We start from the raw sequence: 14,106 nt of genomic DNA on the forward strand, positions 1-14,106 counted from the left end.
GAACACCGACACGATCTAAAACATTGACCAAACTATCTCTTTCATGAAATACTACAAACTGTTGATTTGGCAAATGAAACTGCAAACATTCAACTGTTGGGGAATGCTTTTGAAGTTCAAATTTATAAATTCTCCAGCAAGCTTCAATTGTTGATATGTAACGACAATCTACGTATTGTTTGACTTCATCAATTCTTTTGTGTCATTGCTCATTGTTCATTGCATCTTTAACATTTCTCTCAAGAGAAATAATTGTCCGATCTGTCCCCTTACACATGTATTTGTACATGTATTTTATCAATTTCAGAGATGCGCATTTATCTACGTTTATGTAAGCATTGAACATCACAAGTAGGTCTCAATTGTATGGAACAATCCAACAATTATCCATATTGACACCATTTACAGAAGATGTCTTTGAAGGTTCACATTTACGTCTGTATGAAACAAATCCATTTTCATCTATCGTAGTATGTGCGTAAAACTTCTTTGGATAATGCTTACACATTTTCCATCCATCATACACGGAGAATTGAGATTATATACTCCACATCGTCCATGAACTATTTTTCTTGTAACAATATTATAGGCAAGTGGGTCGACATTTTTATTAGGAATTTCGGCACATCTATACCTATCGATTTCTTTGGGAGTGATTGGTTTAAATCCATTTTGAAGAGTTAACATAATATGCGAATGGGGCAATCCTCGTTTTTACAACTCAATAACATGAACATCTGTTGTATATAAAAATTAATAAGTAACTATTTTTATAAATATTGGAATGATTTAAAACATATAAATTAAATTGTAATATACCTGCAATTGCTTGTCCAAAGAACATTTTATCTTTCAACAGACGTAACATTTCTTTATGTTTCATCCTGAATACTCTTGCTAGTAGATCAAGACGATCTTTTGTACGTCGATTTGGAAATTTTGATAAATCTCTGGAAATTTCTACCCACTTTAGATTGCATGTAATGTAATAAAAAAAATCTGGAGTTCCAATTGCTCTACATATTGCTAAAGCATCATGGTAATATTGTAATATATTTTGATGACCTCCAGTAAATGAAGATGGTAGAATTATCCTCATTCCCACCGCACTAGCATCTGTATCCCCAGCAACAACAGCATCAGTGAGACCTTGATATAAAGTTGCACTCAGTTTAGCTTGATGTGTCTTTATATAATTCAAGCGGTGTTGTTTAATTGTAGAATAACAATCCTCTGCAAGTTGTTAAAACAAACATCCTTCTCGTAGAAGAGTTGTGCCTTCCATTAATCTGTGTTGGAAACGAAATGCCCAAAATTCTTGCATTGAAACATCTTCATCTTTCATGTTTCCCAACACTTTGTAAGGAATCTCATCTCTCCACCCATCACTCCCGTGTGGAAAAAGTAATGGATATTGTAATGGAATATAAGAAGTATGAGTCCCACTAATACCGCTTTAGATATCCATCTATTATGCAGACAATGATATCACGACTTTGTACGATATTTCTATCTTGACCAATAATCAAAGCGGCAATCTCATTCGTAGAAGACATTGTGTACTGTCGATTATCTCTCTTATTTAGAGATCGTACATGTAAATCAATTACACTATCACGTTGTAATGCATCTCTTGCAGAACGGAAAACTTGAACATAAGGTAACATCATCCAACATAAGTTTTAAACCCTCAACTATAGAAGAAATTTCAGGAGTACACCTATCTTTTCCTAAGATAGGTAGTCGATTGCGACTTCATTCTCAGTGTCACAAATGTACAACTGAACAAATTTATTATGCTCTTCTACAGAGGGAACCAATGATCCAATTAAGTGAAAATTCTCTCCATAATTTCTACAACAAAATGGTTCACTCACATCTTGAGCTGATCTATCAATTTTTCAACCCATTAATGTGAAACTAAAGATCAAATTAAATGATATGATATTTTCTATAAAACTATGATCTTTTAGTAGACCATCTAAATAATTTGGAGGATTTGGCAACAAAGGCAAAGACATCTTTCCACTGTTACAACATAAGCCAAACTTGGGAATTTCTTTAGGACTAACAATAAGTTTTTCCTCAAACCACATAAATGCGCCACAGAACTCGCAAATAATAGTTCTTTCACTTAAAATTGATGTTGTTGTAGCATGAGTAGGCATTATTCGATGTATAATTGAAAGAAAAATAGTATTGAAGTTTAACGAAAATTTTTATATAAAAAAAATATATAAAAAACATAAAGGCTTATAGAAGTTGTTTATATGTTGATCACAAGTACTATTAGAGCTGAAAAAAATAGATACAGTTCAAAATTTATTCATAAGAATAGAATATTTCCATGTAATAAGAATACAAAGGAAAAGAAAGAATTTCTAACATTTTTTTTATTTTTTGTTCTTTTTTTTTTAATTGGTTGAGACATTTGATTAATTGTTTATATATATATTAATTGATATTGTTGTATACTTAATAAATATTAAAAACGTATCTATTTTGTTTTATTTATACTTTTTGGATCTTAGATTCTAAATTCTAGTAATATATTAAGTAAAAATATAAATTATTTGTAAACGCATGTTAAATGATAAATATATTTAATATATTATTACCTTGATCTACAATATTATTTGCAATCCCCAAATTTGTATATTATTGGCGATGTTTTCACCAGAAGGGGTACAATATCTCCATCTAAAAAAACATACAAATATTTATTCATAAGTATATTTATAATTAAAATAGATAATAAAATCATATTCAAATAAAATTGATTATATTAAATAAATATAAGTTGATACTAACAATAAAAAAAATAAAATAAACAAATAAACATGATAAGTTTATATTAAGTAAAAATATAAATTATTTGTAAACTCATATTAAATGATAAATATATTTAATATATTATTATCTTAATCTATAATATTATTTACGATCCTCAAATTTTTGTGTTCTTGGCGACGTTCTTCAACGGAATGTGGTACAATATATTCATCTAATAAGAATACAAATATTTATTAATAAGTCTTTATAATTAAAATTAATAATGAAATACTAACATCAAAATTACTCTTAACAAAATCAATAAATTATATTCATATTCAAATATAAATTGATTTATTAAACAAATTCAAGTATATTTTTTTTAAAAAAAAAACTAATATATATATATATATTTCATTATTCAAAACGTTCTTGAAATATACTATTCATACAAATTTTATGAAAATAAAATTTTTAATAAATATCAAACAAAAATCTTAATTCAACAAATAATTACCTTGAAATATAATAACATCTGCAATACTTGTCTTTACTTCTTGATGATGCTTTTCTACAGTGGATAATATTATTTCATCATCTTAAAAATAATAATTATAATTAGTAAAATAACAACTATATGTAAATGAAGTATATAATTTAAGTTTATACTTTCATCGTCTTGATTAATTGCATGCATATCAGTTGATTTGTTATTATTATCTTCATAAATATTCACTGAATTACCTATAAATATATATAATATATTATTAATCTACACAATATAAATTTTAACAATAAATAAATAAATAAATACAACAGTAAATAAAATGAAAGATGCGTATATATATATATATACACATTCAACTAAAAATAACGATAAAACTATAATATTATATAAATATATGCAAGTAAAAAGAAAGCGTAAATCATATTTGAGATGTTTAAAAAAATATATAATCTTATAGTATTATTTAATGCTTTTATTATCATTTTAATATAGTTTATCTCACCTCGTGTATATATATGTATGTACGATTATAATTTTCAAACTAAAATGCATTTAATTATGGGATTTGGTTTAAATTTTAAATAATTAAATAAAAATAACAAATATTTGATTTAATATCATTGATAGAAAAAAATTAAAATCAAATACAGCCTAATTTTTTATTTATTTATTTATATAATATATATGTGTATAATTTTTTAATACTAATTTAAAATTGATTAAAAAAATATATGACATATTACTTAAAATTACTTTTAACAAAATCAATAAATTATAGTTATTTTTTGATTTAATATGTTTGGTAGAAAAATTTGTAAGGATAAACGTTTGAAAATTTATAATCAAACACAACCTAATTTTTTTTGTTATTTATATAATATATGTGTATATAATTTCTTCATAGTAATTTTATAATTGATTAAAAAATATATAACATATTATAAATTATAGTTATATTCGAATAAATATTGAATCTATTAAATAAATATACGTTGATACTAACAATGAAAATAAAAAAACATGATAAGTTTATGATAAGTTAAAAATATATATTCTTTGTAAATGTATAATAAATGATAAATGTAATTAATATAATATTACATTGATCCACAATATTATTTGCGATCTCCAAATTTATATTTTCTTGACGATGTTCTTTAACGGAAAGTGGTACAATATCTCTATCTCCATCTAAAAAAATAAAATATTTATCAATAAGTATATTTATAATTAAATTAATAATGAAATACAAAAATTAAATTACTCTTAACAAAAATCAATAAATTATTCATATTCAAATAAAATTGATTATATTAAATAAATGTAAATTACACTAACAATGCAAAATAAATAAAAATGATAAGTTTATCTTAAGTAAAAATATAATTTTTTTTTGTAAACACATATTAATTGATAAATATATTTAATATATTATTACCTTGATCGGAAATACTAAATTTGATCCTCAAATTTGTATTTTCTTGTTGATGTCCTTCAACTGAGGGTGGTACAATATTTTTATCTAATAAAAATACAAATATTTATTCATCAATATAATAAGTAAAATATTATTTTTAATGCATATCACATTATTAATAAAGCGCCTCCGATTGTGTGATTGTCAATTTGAACCACATATTCCAAATTAATATTCCGAACAATAGCTCTCAGTTCAAAATGTCTGGTCCTATTGTATTACTTCATTTGTATTTGTCTTCGACATCTCAGTCGAGCAAGTTTTTTCAGCACTTGATCATTATCCATCTATTTAAAATAAAATTAAAATTAAAATTAAAATTAATAAAAATAATGTATATTATAGGAAGAAGATAAATATTTGTTGCCAAATTGGATAACTCATCCATGAAAATTTATTCGAAAACTTAAATTCATTAAAAAATTTACTTTAGAAAAAATGGACTTGTGCTCCCGGTGGCAATCTTTTCTGGTAGAAAGATTTTGCTTCTACCATAAAAATACAGCTAAAAAATTATACAAAAAATAAATTATTTAATAAAATATAAATTTAAAAAAAGTGATAGTCATAAATCGCATGCGTTAAATATTTATATTATTTGCGATATTTGGTTGATTTTATTAGATTCTACCTGATTTGGGTATATATTATTTATTTAGGAGAAAAATAATAAAATTGATAGAATTAGTGGGAAAAGAGGACAAAAAGATCCAAAACCCAATTATTACAAAATTAGGGCAAATATAAAGAAAAGAAAGAAGGGGGAGGCACCACTTATGCCACTTGCTGAGGAGAACACCGTGCACAATCCCACGGAGAAACCATGCAATGGCAAGAAAGAGAAAGATTCTGCCAAGAATATTTCGAGTTCTACCCCTACCAACATCATTCTCAGACGATGTTTCTCTTTGATTCCTTTGTTCTTCCTCCTATGATTAGCGCGAGTAGTTTACTTTTTTAGTTTAAGAGTGAAAAACAATTTGGTATGAATTTGGGATTAGACTTGTTTTGATTTATGATATTTCGGTTTTTGATTTCTTTAAGTTATAATCTTTTATTTGATTGGGTATTGTGGCCAGATATTTTAATTGGATTAAGAATTAATTGCTAAACTAAATTAGGCATCCATAATTGCGTTTTAATTTGGTTCAAGTAGCAACTAGTGGCCGACACCATTAGGAAATCACGGAATCAATTTTAAACAATTTTGCATAGGTAATTGTTAAATTGAATTAGACTCTTTTAGTTCGCAAGTCGGTTAGGCTAGTAAATTTTTGTGGCGTCGCTAGGGTTCTAGTCTAATTAGGGAAGCAGTTAATGGCATACCTAAACTGTTGAGAAATTAAAAAATAATTGGTTATTAGGCGTGTATCGGTAACTATAACTAATTTATTTAGAAACCAATAAAATTAAATATTTATCCACTACCCAAGTTGTCAATTTCATTCATAAGAAACTTATTTTTATTGAATTTATCTTTTAGTCATAGAATTTTTAATTTGTTATTTTATTTTTATTTTCTACTATCCTAATTCATCTATATTAGGTTGTTTTTATTGCAGAAGTATGTTTATTTTATTTAAATTTTGCAGCGAGTGATAAACACATGTTAAAAAATAAATGAAAGAGATAAATTTTTGCTACCAAATTCGATACTTCATCCATGAAAATTTATTAAAAAAAAAAAAAGAACACGGCAAAAAATAAGTTATTTAATAAAAAAGTTATAACCTATGGGAGGGGCTGATTTGCAGATGAGTAATTAGAATACCCTCTTGCTTTTAAATTAAAAAAAAAAAGGGGTAAATGAATGAAATAAATTTTTTGCTACCAAATTAGATAATTCATCTATGAAATTTATTCAAAAACTTACTTCAAGAAGAGAGACTTCTGCTCCCGGTAGCAATCTTTTCATAGAAAGATTTTGCTTCTACCATAAAAAAAAAAAAAAAAACGGCTAAAAAATTATACAAAAATTCAAAAAAATATATAATTAATAAAAATGAGTATGAATCAAAATAATAGGAAAATGTAAGAACTGGAGGAATAAGTAAAACTATATGTTGCTTTTGTCATACATTAAAAAAAAAAAAAAACACCGTGTAAAACTTGCTCGAAGAAATATTCTTTTACCGGTAGCAATCTTCTCTAATACAAAAATTTGCTTCTATAAAGTTTCAGATCTTATTTCTCTATAAAAACTACTCTGTTTCTTGCTTCTCTATAAAAATTACTCCGTAAAAAACTAATCCACTTAAAAATAAACTATATCTCCACTATTATGTAAAAACTGTATCTCCATGTAAAAAATTGTAAAAAAAAATAAAAAAATAAAAAAAAAAAGAATTTAAAAAAAAGTGAGATCTACATTGAGCTTTTTTATATATATAATTAGTAGAAACTATAAAGAATATATAACAATAACAATAATATAAACAATATATAGTTAGTTTATGCATAATTTTAAAATTAAATTAAAAAAAATTATTGTAAGAATTTCTCTATGTATATTATTTGAAAACACAGTTCTTTTGTAAAAATATGAGAAATAATAATGAATTATATTGCAAATAACATATAAAAATATGAAAAATTTTAACATAAAATACATTTTGAGATACAATAAAATCACAGGTCAATCAAATCAAAAAAGAAAATCTACTATGATCAAATTGTATACAAGAGTCATTTCAATAATGTGGGTAAACACGCCTCTATCACCACTGTACCAATGACGAAAATCATATACTTAAGAAAAATTAAGATAAAGATTACGAACAGAAAAATCTTTCACTTTATGTAAAATTTAGGTTGAACTACAAATATCTGATCGCAAATCTTACCGTTGGATTGAAAGATTAAAAAATCACGAACACTCCCTAAAAGTTTGAGCTTGATAGACGGCTAACAAAATATCGAAGTTTTCTTGTATCAAATAATCAAAGACAATATATCAGTATTAATAAAAAGAATAAGATTTAAAAAAGAAAAACCAAATATTTTAAATTCGAACAATTTATAGAACTAAAAGAAAGTATGTATAGATGTACAAAACCCTAATTTTATTTATATTTTTGTTATTTATTATATCAATAAATCTAAATTTTGTTAGATTATTTGTTATTCTAACAAATTTTAATTAATTATTCAAACTTATTATTTTTAAAAAATAAAATAAAACTCCAAAATTACGTGAGCGCACAAATTAAAACATCTTGTCAAATATATATATTAGCGTGTAACTCGTGCCATGTACGGATTATTTTTATATTTAATATTTTTTTATAAATAATACTTATCGTTTTTATATATATAATATTACCCGGATCAAATCAATTTGAAAAATAATATATGAATAATATATTTTTTAAAAAAAATAATAACAAAATAATAGATAAAATATATATATATATCATAATTATATATATTTATGAATTTTTCAAATATTCTTTCAAATCAATTTGAAAAAATGCATATACAATAATAATGAAAAAATTGATTAGTTAAAAAATATTAAAAAATTACCTACATTGTATGCTTTTTTGCTTCTTCTTTTTTGCAAATTTTCTTTTCTTATTTTTTCCTGTATTACCGTATGAATATTAGAATTAAATAGTAGAAAACAAAAATAATACATAATAATAAGTTTGGATAATTAATGAGAATATGTTAGAATAAAAAATAATCTAATAAAATTCAGATTTGTTGAAATAATAAATAACAAAAATATTGATAAAATTAGGTTTCGTACATCTATAAATACTTACTTTTAATTCTATAAATTATTCAATTTTAATACTTTTTGGGTTTTGTTTTTAAACATCCTATTCTTTTTATATATACTAATATATTTTCTTTAATTCTTTGATACAAAACAACATCGATGTTTTGTTAACCATCTGATCAAGTTGAAGTTTTTAGGGAGTGCTCGTGATTTGTTGATCTTTCAATCCACCGGTAGGATTTGTAATCGAATATTTGTAGTTTGACCAAAATTTTACATAATATGATAGATTTTTTTGTTCGTAATCTTGATCTTAATTTTTCTTATGTTTATGGTTTTCGTCAATTGATACAATGGTGATTGAGGCGTGCTCTTATATACATTTGATCATAATAGCTTTTCTTCTTTGATTTGGTTGACCTGTGATTTTTATTTTATCTTAAAAGGTTTTTTTATGTTAAATGTTTTTGTATTTTTTATATTTTATTTATAATATAATTCATTATTATTTTTCATATTTTTGCAAGAGGATTGCGTTTCTATTAATATACCTAATAAAATTCTTACAATAATATTTTTGTTTAATTTTAAAAATTTAAAACTTGATTATGCATAAACTAACTATCATATTATATTGATTCTATTATTTTTATTGTTATATATTCTTTTTAGTTTCTACAATCTATTATAATATTTATACCGTGATGCAGAAAAAAATAAGAAAGAAAATATCGCAAAAAGAAAGAACCAAAGAAAGAATGTATCTATATTTTTTAAAATTATTTATTTTATTTTTTTACTAATAACTTTTTGTCATTCTTATTATTTATGTATCTTTTTCAAATTAATTTGGTTTTTAGTATAATATTTTAATAGATTTTTTTATCTGATCATGTTCAAACTTTTGAATTTTTATATTTGAAAAATTCATACAGAAAATTACGATAAGCTTTAACATATAAATATTTTATTTTTATAGCATTCTTAATGTATATGTATTCTTTAATTACTTATTATACTATTTTTATTTTCTATAAATTATATATTTTTAATTTTTATTGTGTATCTTATTTTTCAAATTGATTTAATTCTAACAATATATTATAGTATATATAAAAAATTATAAATATCAATTATATAAAATATTAAATCAGTATATAATAAAAATATAAAAATAATATGTGCATAACATTGGTTACACGCAAGTATATTTATATACAATTGAACATAAAAATAAAAATCGGTAGAATTTTTATTTTTTATTATTTACTCTAAATGCTAAATGATAAAAATCTAAAAATATTATAAAATAAGATATAAATACTTCAAGAATTCTAATTAAATATAATTTCGATATAAATATAAATCAATAAAATAATATAGAAAATACAATATAATCTATAAAATTAACTAAACTTTTAAAGGTGAAAAAAATATTAAATTAACATAGTATATTACATTTTTAAACTTTTATTCTTCGGACTTCTTTCATTCCCCTCATCCTTCGGCTTCGTATTCGCACACGTTTATTTTTCTCCGGATTCGACTTTATATTCATCTAAAAATAGATTGAAAAACTATGAATTTAACATACAATTTTAAAAGTATAAAAAATTATAAAATTCAAAAAAAATAAAAAATATTATTATACACATTCAAAAATAAATTAATATTATACACATTTAAAAATAAAGATAATGAAACTTACAATTTTCTCAAATATATATAAAATAAAATAAAATAACTCAAAAAATTGAGTGCTAAGTAATTGAGAATTATGAGTCTCACACCATTCTCACATATATATACATATATATTATATGAGGTAATACACATACTCAAATATATATATTTGTAAGATCGGACCAAAAGATGATTTTAAAAATTAAAAAGAAAAACATAAATAACAATAAAATAATAATTTTTTTCTTAACCATTTTTTTTTCTTTTCATCCCATCTTTAATTTTGAGATTGGACTTAATTTTTTATATGTTTCGACTTTATTTGCTCTTGTTCTTTTTTGTCTTCTCGTTTTAAAATAAAACAAACACAATCATATATATATATATATATTTGACAAGACGTTTTAATTCCTGCGTTATCATAATTTTGGAGTTTTATTCTATTTTTTAAATATTAAGTTTTTATCATAAAAAGTGTGTATTTTTAAAAATTATTTATTATATTTTTTACTAATAAATTTTTGCATTATGTGAGTTTTTTTTATTTGAAAATTCCATATAGAAAATTACGATAGATTTTAATATGCATAAATTTTATTTTTATTATGTATGTATTTTTTGTATTTATTTATTTTTTTAATTTTATTTTCTATTATATTTTTTAATTTTTATAGTGTATGTTATTTTTAAAATTGATTTGATTCGAATAATATATTATTTATATAAATTATAAGTATTATTTATTAAAATACTAGTGTGTAACTCGTACTATGCACAAATTATTTTTATATTAAATTATATATTGATTCAAATTTTTTTATAAAGCATATTTATATTTATATATATAATATATTACTCGAATCAAATAAATTTAAAAACTAACACAGAGAATGAAAATTTAAAAAAAAAAAATTTATAGAAAATAAGAATAACAAATTAGATAATAAAAATACATATATAATAAGAATGGAACTACTACAATAAACATCTATTTTTTATATGTTAAACTTATCATAATCTATGAAATTCCTAAATATTTCTTTCAAAATAAAAAGACTCAAAATTTGAACTAAAAGCTGAAAAATCTATTATAATATTATGCTAAAACCCAAATCAATTTGAAAAAATGCATATAAAATAAGAATAAAAAATTAATTAATAAAAAATACAATAAATAATTAAAAAAATATATTAGAATTGATTAGTTAAAATAAAAAAAATACATAACAATAAGAATAATAAAATCAATATAATACAATACTTAACTTATGCATAGTCAAAATTCAAAATTTTTAAAATTAAACAAAAAATTTTATTGTACAATAATGAATTATATTTACAAATAAAATATAAAAAAACTACGATAAATTTTATCATAATTTTTTTTTTCAAGAATAAAGAATATTTCAAGATAAATAAAACAATTCAAGGATAGCCAGACAAAGAACAAAAATATACTATAATCAAATTGTATATAAAAGTCTTTAAAAAATACGTGGAAACAAGTCCCAATCACCACTATATAACTAAATGAAAACAACAAACTTAAGAAAAATTAAGATCAAGAAAACGAACTAAATAAATCTGTCACATTCTATAAAATTTTGATCGAACTACAAATATCCGATTGAAAAACTCACCGTTAGATTGAAAGAACAACGAATCACGAACATTGAAAAATTCAACTTGATTAGAAGGTCAACGAAGCGAGACTCAGATATTTTTTTGTATCTATATCAAAGAATTAAAGAAAATATATTAGTATAAGTAAAACGAATACAATTTTTAAATGCAAAACCAAAAATTTTAAATAGAACAATTTGTAGAATTAAAACTAAGTATATATATATATATTTGTAATATCCTAATTTTATTCATAAATTTGTTATTTATTATCCTAATAAATTCTAATTTTATTAGATTATTTGTTATTTTAACATATTTTAATTAATTATCTAAATTCAATATTTAAAAAAATTAAAATAAAATTTCAAAATTACGTGAGCGCATAAATTGTAATGCCTTGTCACATATATATATTTATATGATTAAATTAGTATATAATCGTATCATCATATCATCATATATATATATATATGACAAGACACTTTAATTCGTGTACTCTCATAATTTTAGAGTTTTTTTATTTTATAAATAATAAGTTTAGATAATTAATTAAAATTTGTTAGAATAAGAAATAATTTAATAAAATCCAGATTTATTGAGATATTAAATAACAAAAATATGAATTAGGATTTTGTACATCTATATATATACTTACTTTTAATTTTATAAATTGTTTGGTTTTAAAAATTTTGATTTTGTTTTTAAAATTCGTATTCTTTTTATTTACTAATATATTTTCTTTCATTATTTGATACACAAAATACAGAAAAAAAAAAAATAATTATAAGACGAAGATTAGAAGAAGAATACTGAAATACATCGCTTCGTTAATTGTCTAATCAAGCATAAAATTAAGAGAGTGTTCATGGTTTGTTGTTATTTCAATCCAACAGTGAGATTTACAATAAGATGTTTGTAGTTCAGCCATAATTTTATAAAACATGACGAATTTCTTTTGTTCATTTTTTTTAATCTTACTTTTTCTTAAATTTGTTATTTTTATTAGTTGATATAGTGATGATTATGACATATTTACATACATTTTTAAGACTTTTATATACAATGTGATTATAGTAGATTTTTTTTTTAATATCGTATTTTTTTTTTCATATTTTATTTGCAAATATAATTTGTTATAGTTCATTATGTTCTTACTAAGAGATTGTGTTTTTCTATTTTCATATACCGTGAATTCTAACAATAAAAATTTTTGATTAATTTTTAAAATATTAAACTTGATTATGCATAAATTAATTGTCGTATTATATTGATTCTATTATTTTTATTATTATGTATTTTTTTAGTTTATATTAATCAATTCTAATATTCATTTTGTGATGTAACACTACAAGAAAAAATTATTTTTGTAACAAAATTTTTTTGTCTCTAAATCTACTTTTTCCGTTACTAATGACATTAGAGACGGAATTAGGAATGAAATTACGTTAGCTACGTGAACTTTAGGGACGTAATTCCGTTACAAATATATTATTTTTTTGTAGTGTAAAAAAATTAAAAAAATAAAGAAGAAGCAAAGAAAGAATACAGTGTCTGTATTTTTAATTATTTATTGTATTTTTACTGTTTAATTTTTTTATTCTTATTGTATAAACATTTTTTTAAATTTGATTTGGTTTTTAATATAATATTTTAATAGATCTTTCAATTTTATAGATTATGTTTAAATTTGGAGGTTTTTTTTTTCAAATAATATTTGGAAAATCCATATACAAAATTATGATGAATTTTAATATATTAAATTTTATTTTAGTTATAGTAGTTTTATTTTTATTGTATATATATATATTTTAATTATTTATTTCGTTATTCTTTTTTTTAAAATTTATTTTTTTTATTTTTATTTTTTATGTTATTTTTTAAATTGATATAATTCGAGTAATATAATATATATAACTATAAATATTATTTATTAAAAAATACTCCCTCTGTCCACTTTAAAAAATTTACATTTATTTTTGTGTGTTGATATTTGAATATTAATTACTATATCAAAACGGAAAAATGACAAAAATACTTGTCTTATAATATTAATAGAAGAACGTTTATACAAAATTATACAAATATAAAATATTTTTAATGTTAAATAATTGTGGACTGAGGAAGTATTAATTTAGAATATAAGTTAATATAAAAATAATTTGTGCATAGTGTAGGTGACGCGCTAGTATAAGATATAAGATAAAAAAAAGGTTGAATACTTATAAATATGGATTTGTACTTATGGCTACATGTTTGGTATATTTTGTCCTTTGACATCGAAAATTTTACATTACGCCATTATGGTGGTGTGGATGT

This window comes from Andrographis paniculata, unplaced genomic scaffold (assembly GCF_009805555.1).
Source record: "Andrographis paniculata isolate CXL003 unplaced genomic scaffold, ASM980555v1 Contig62END, whole genome shotgun sequence".
NCBI lineage: Eukaryota > Viridiplantae > Streptophyta > Magnoliopsida > Lamiales > Acanthaceae > Andrographis > Andrographis paniculata.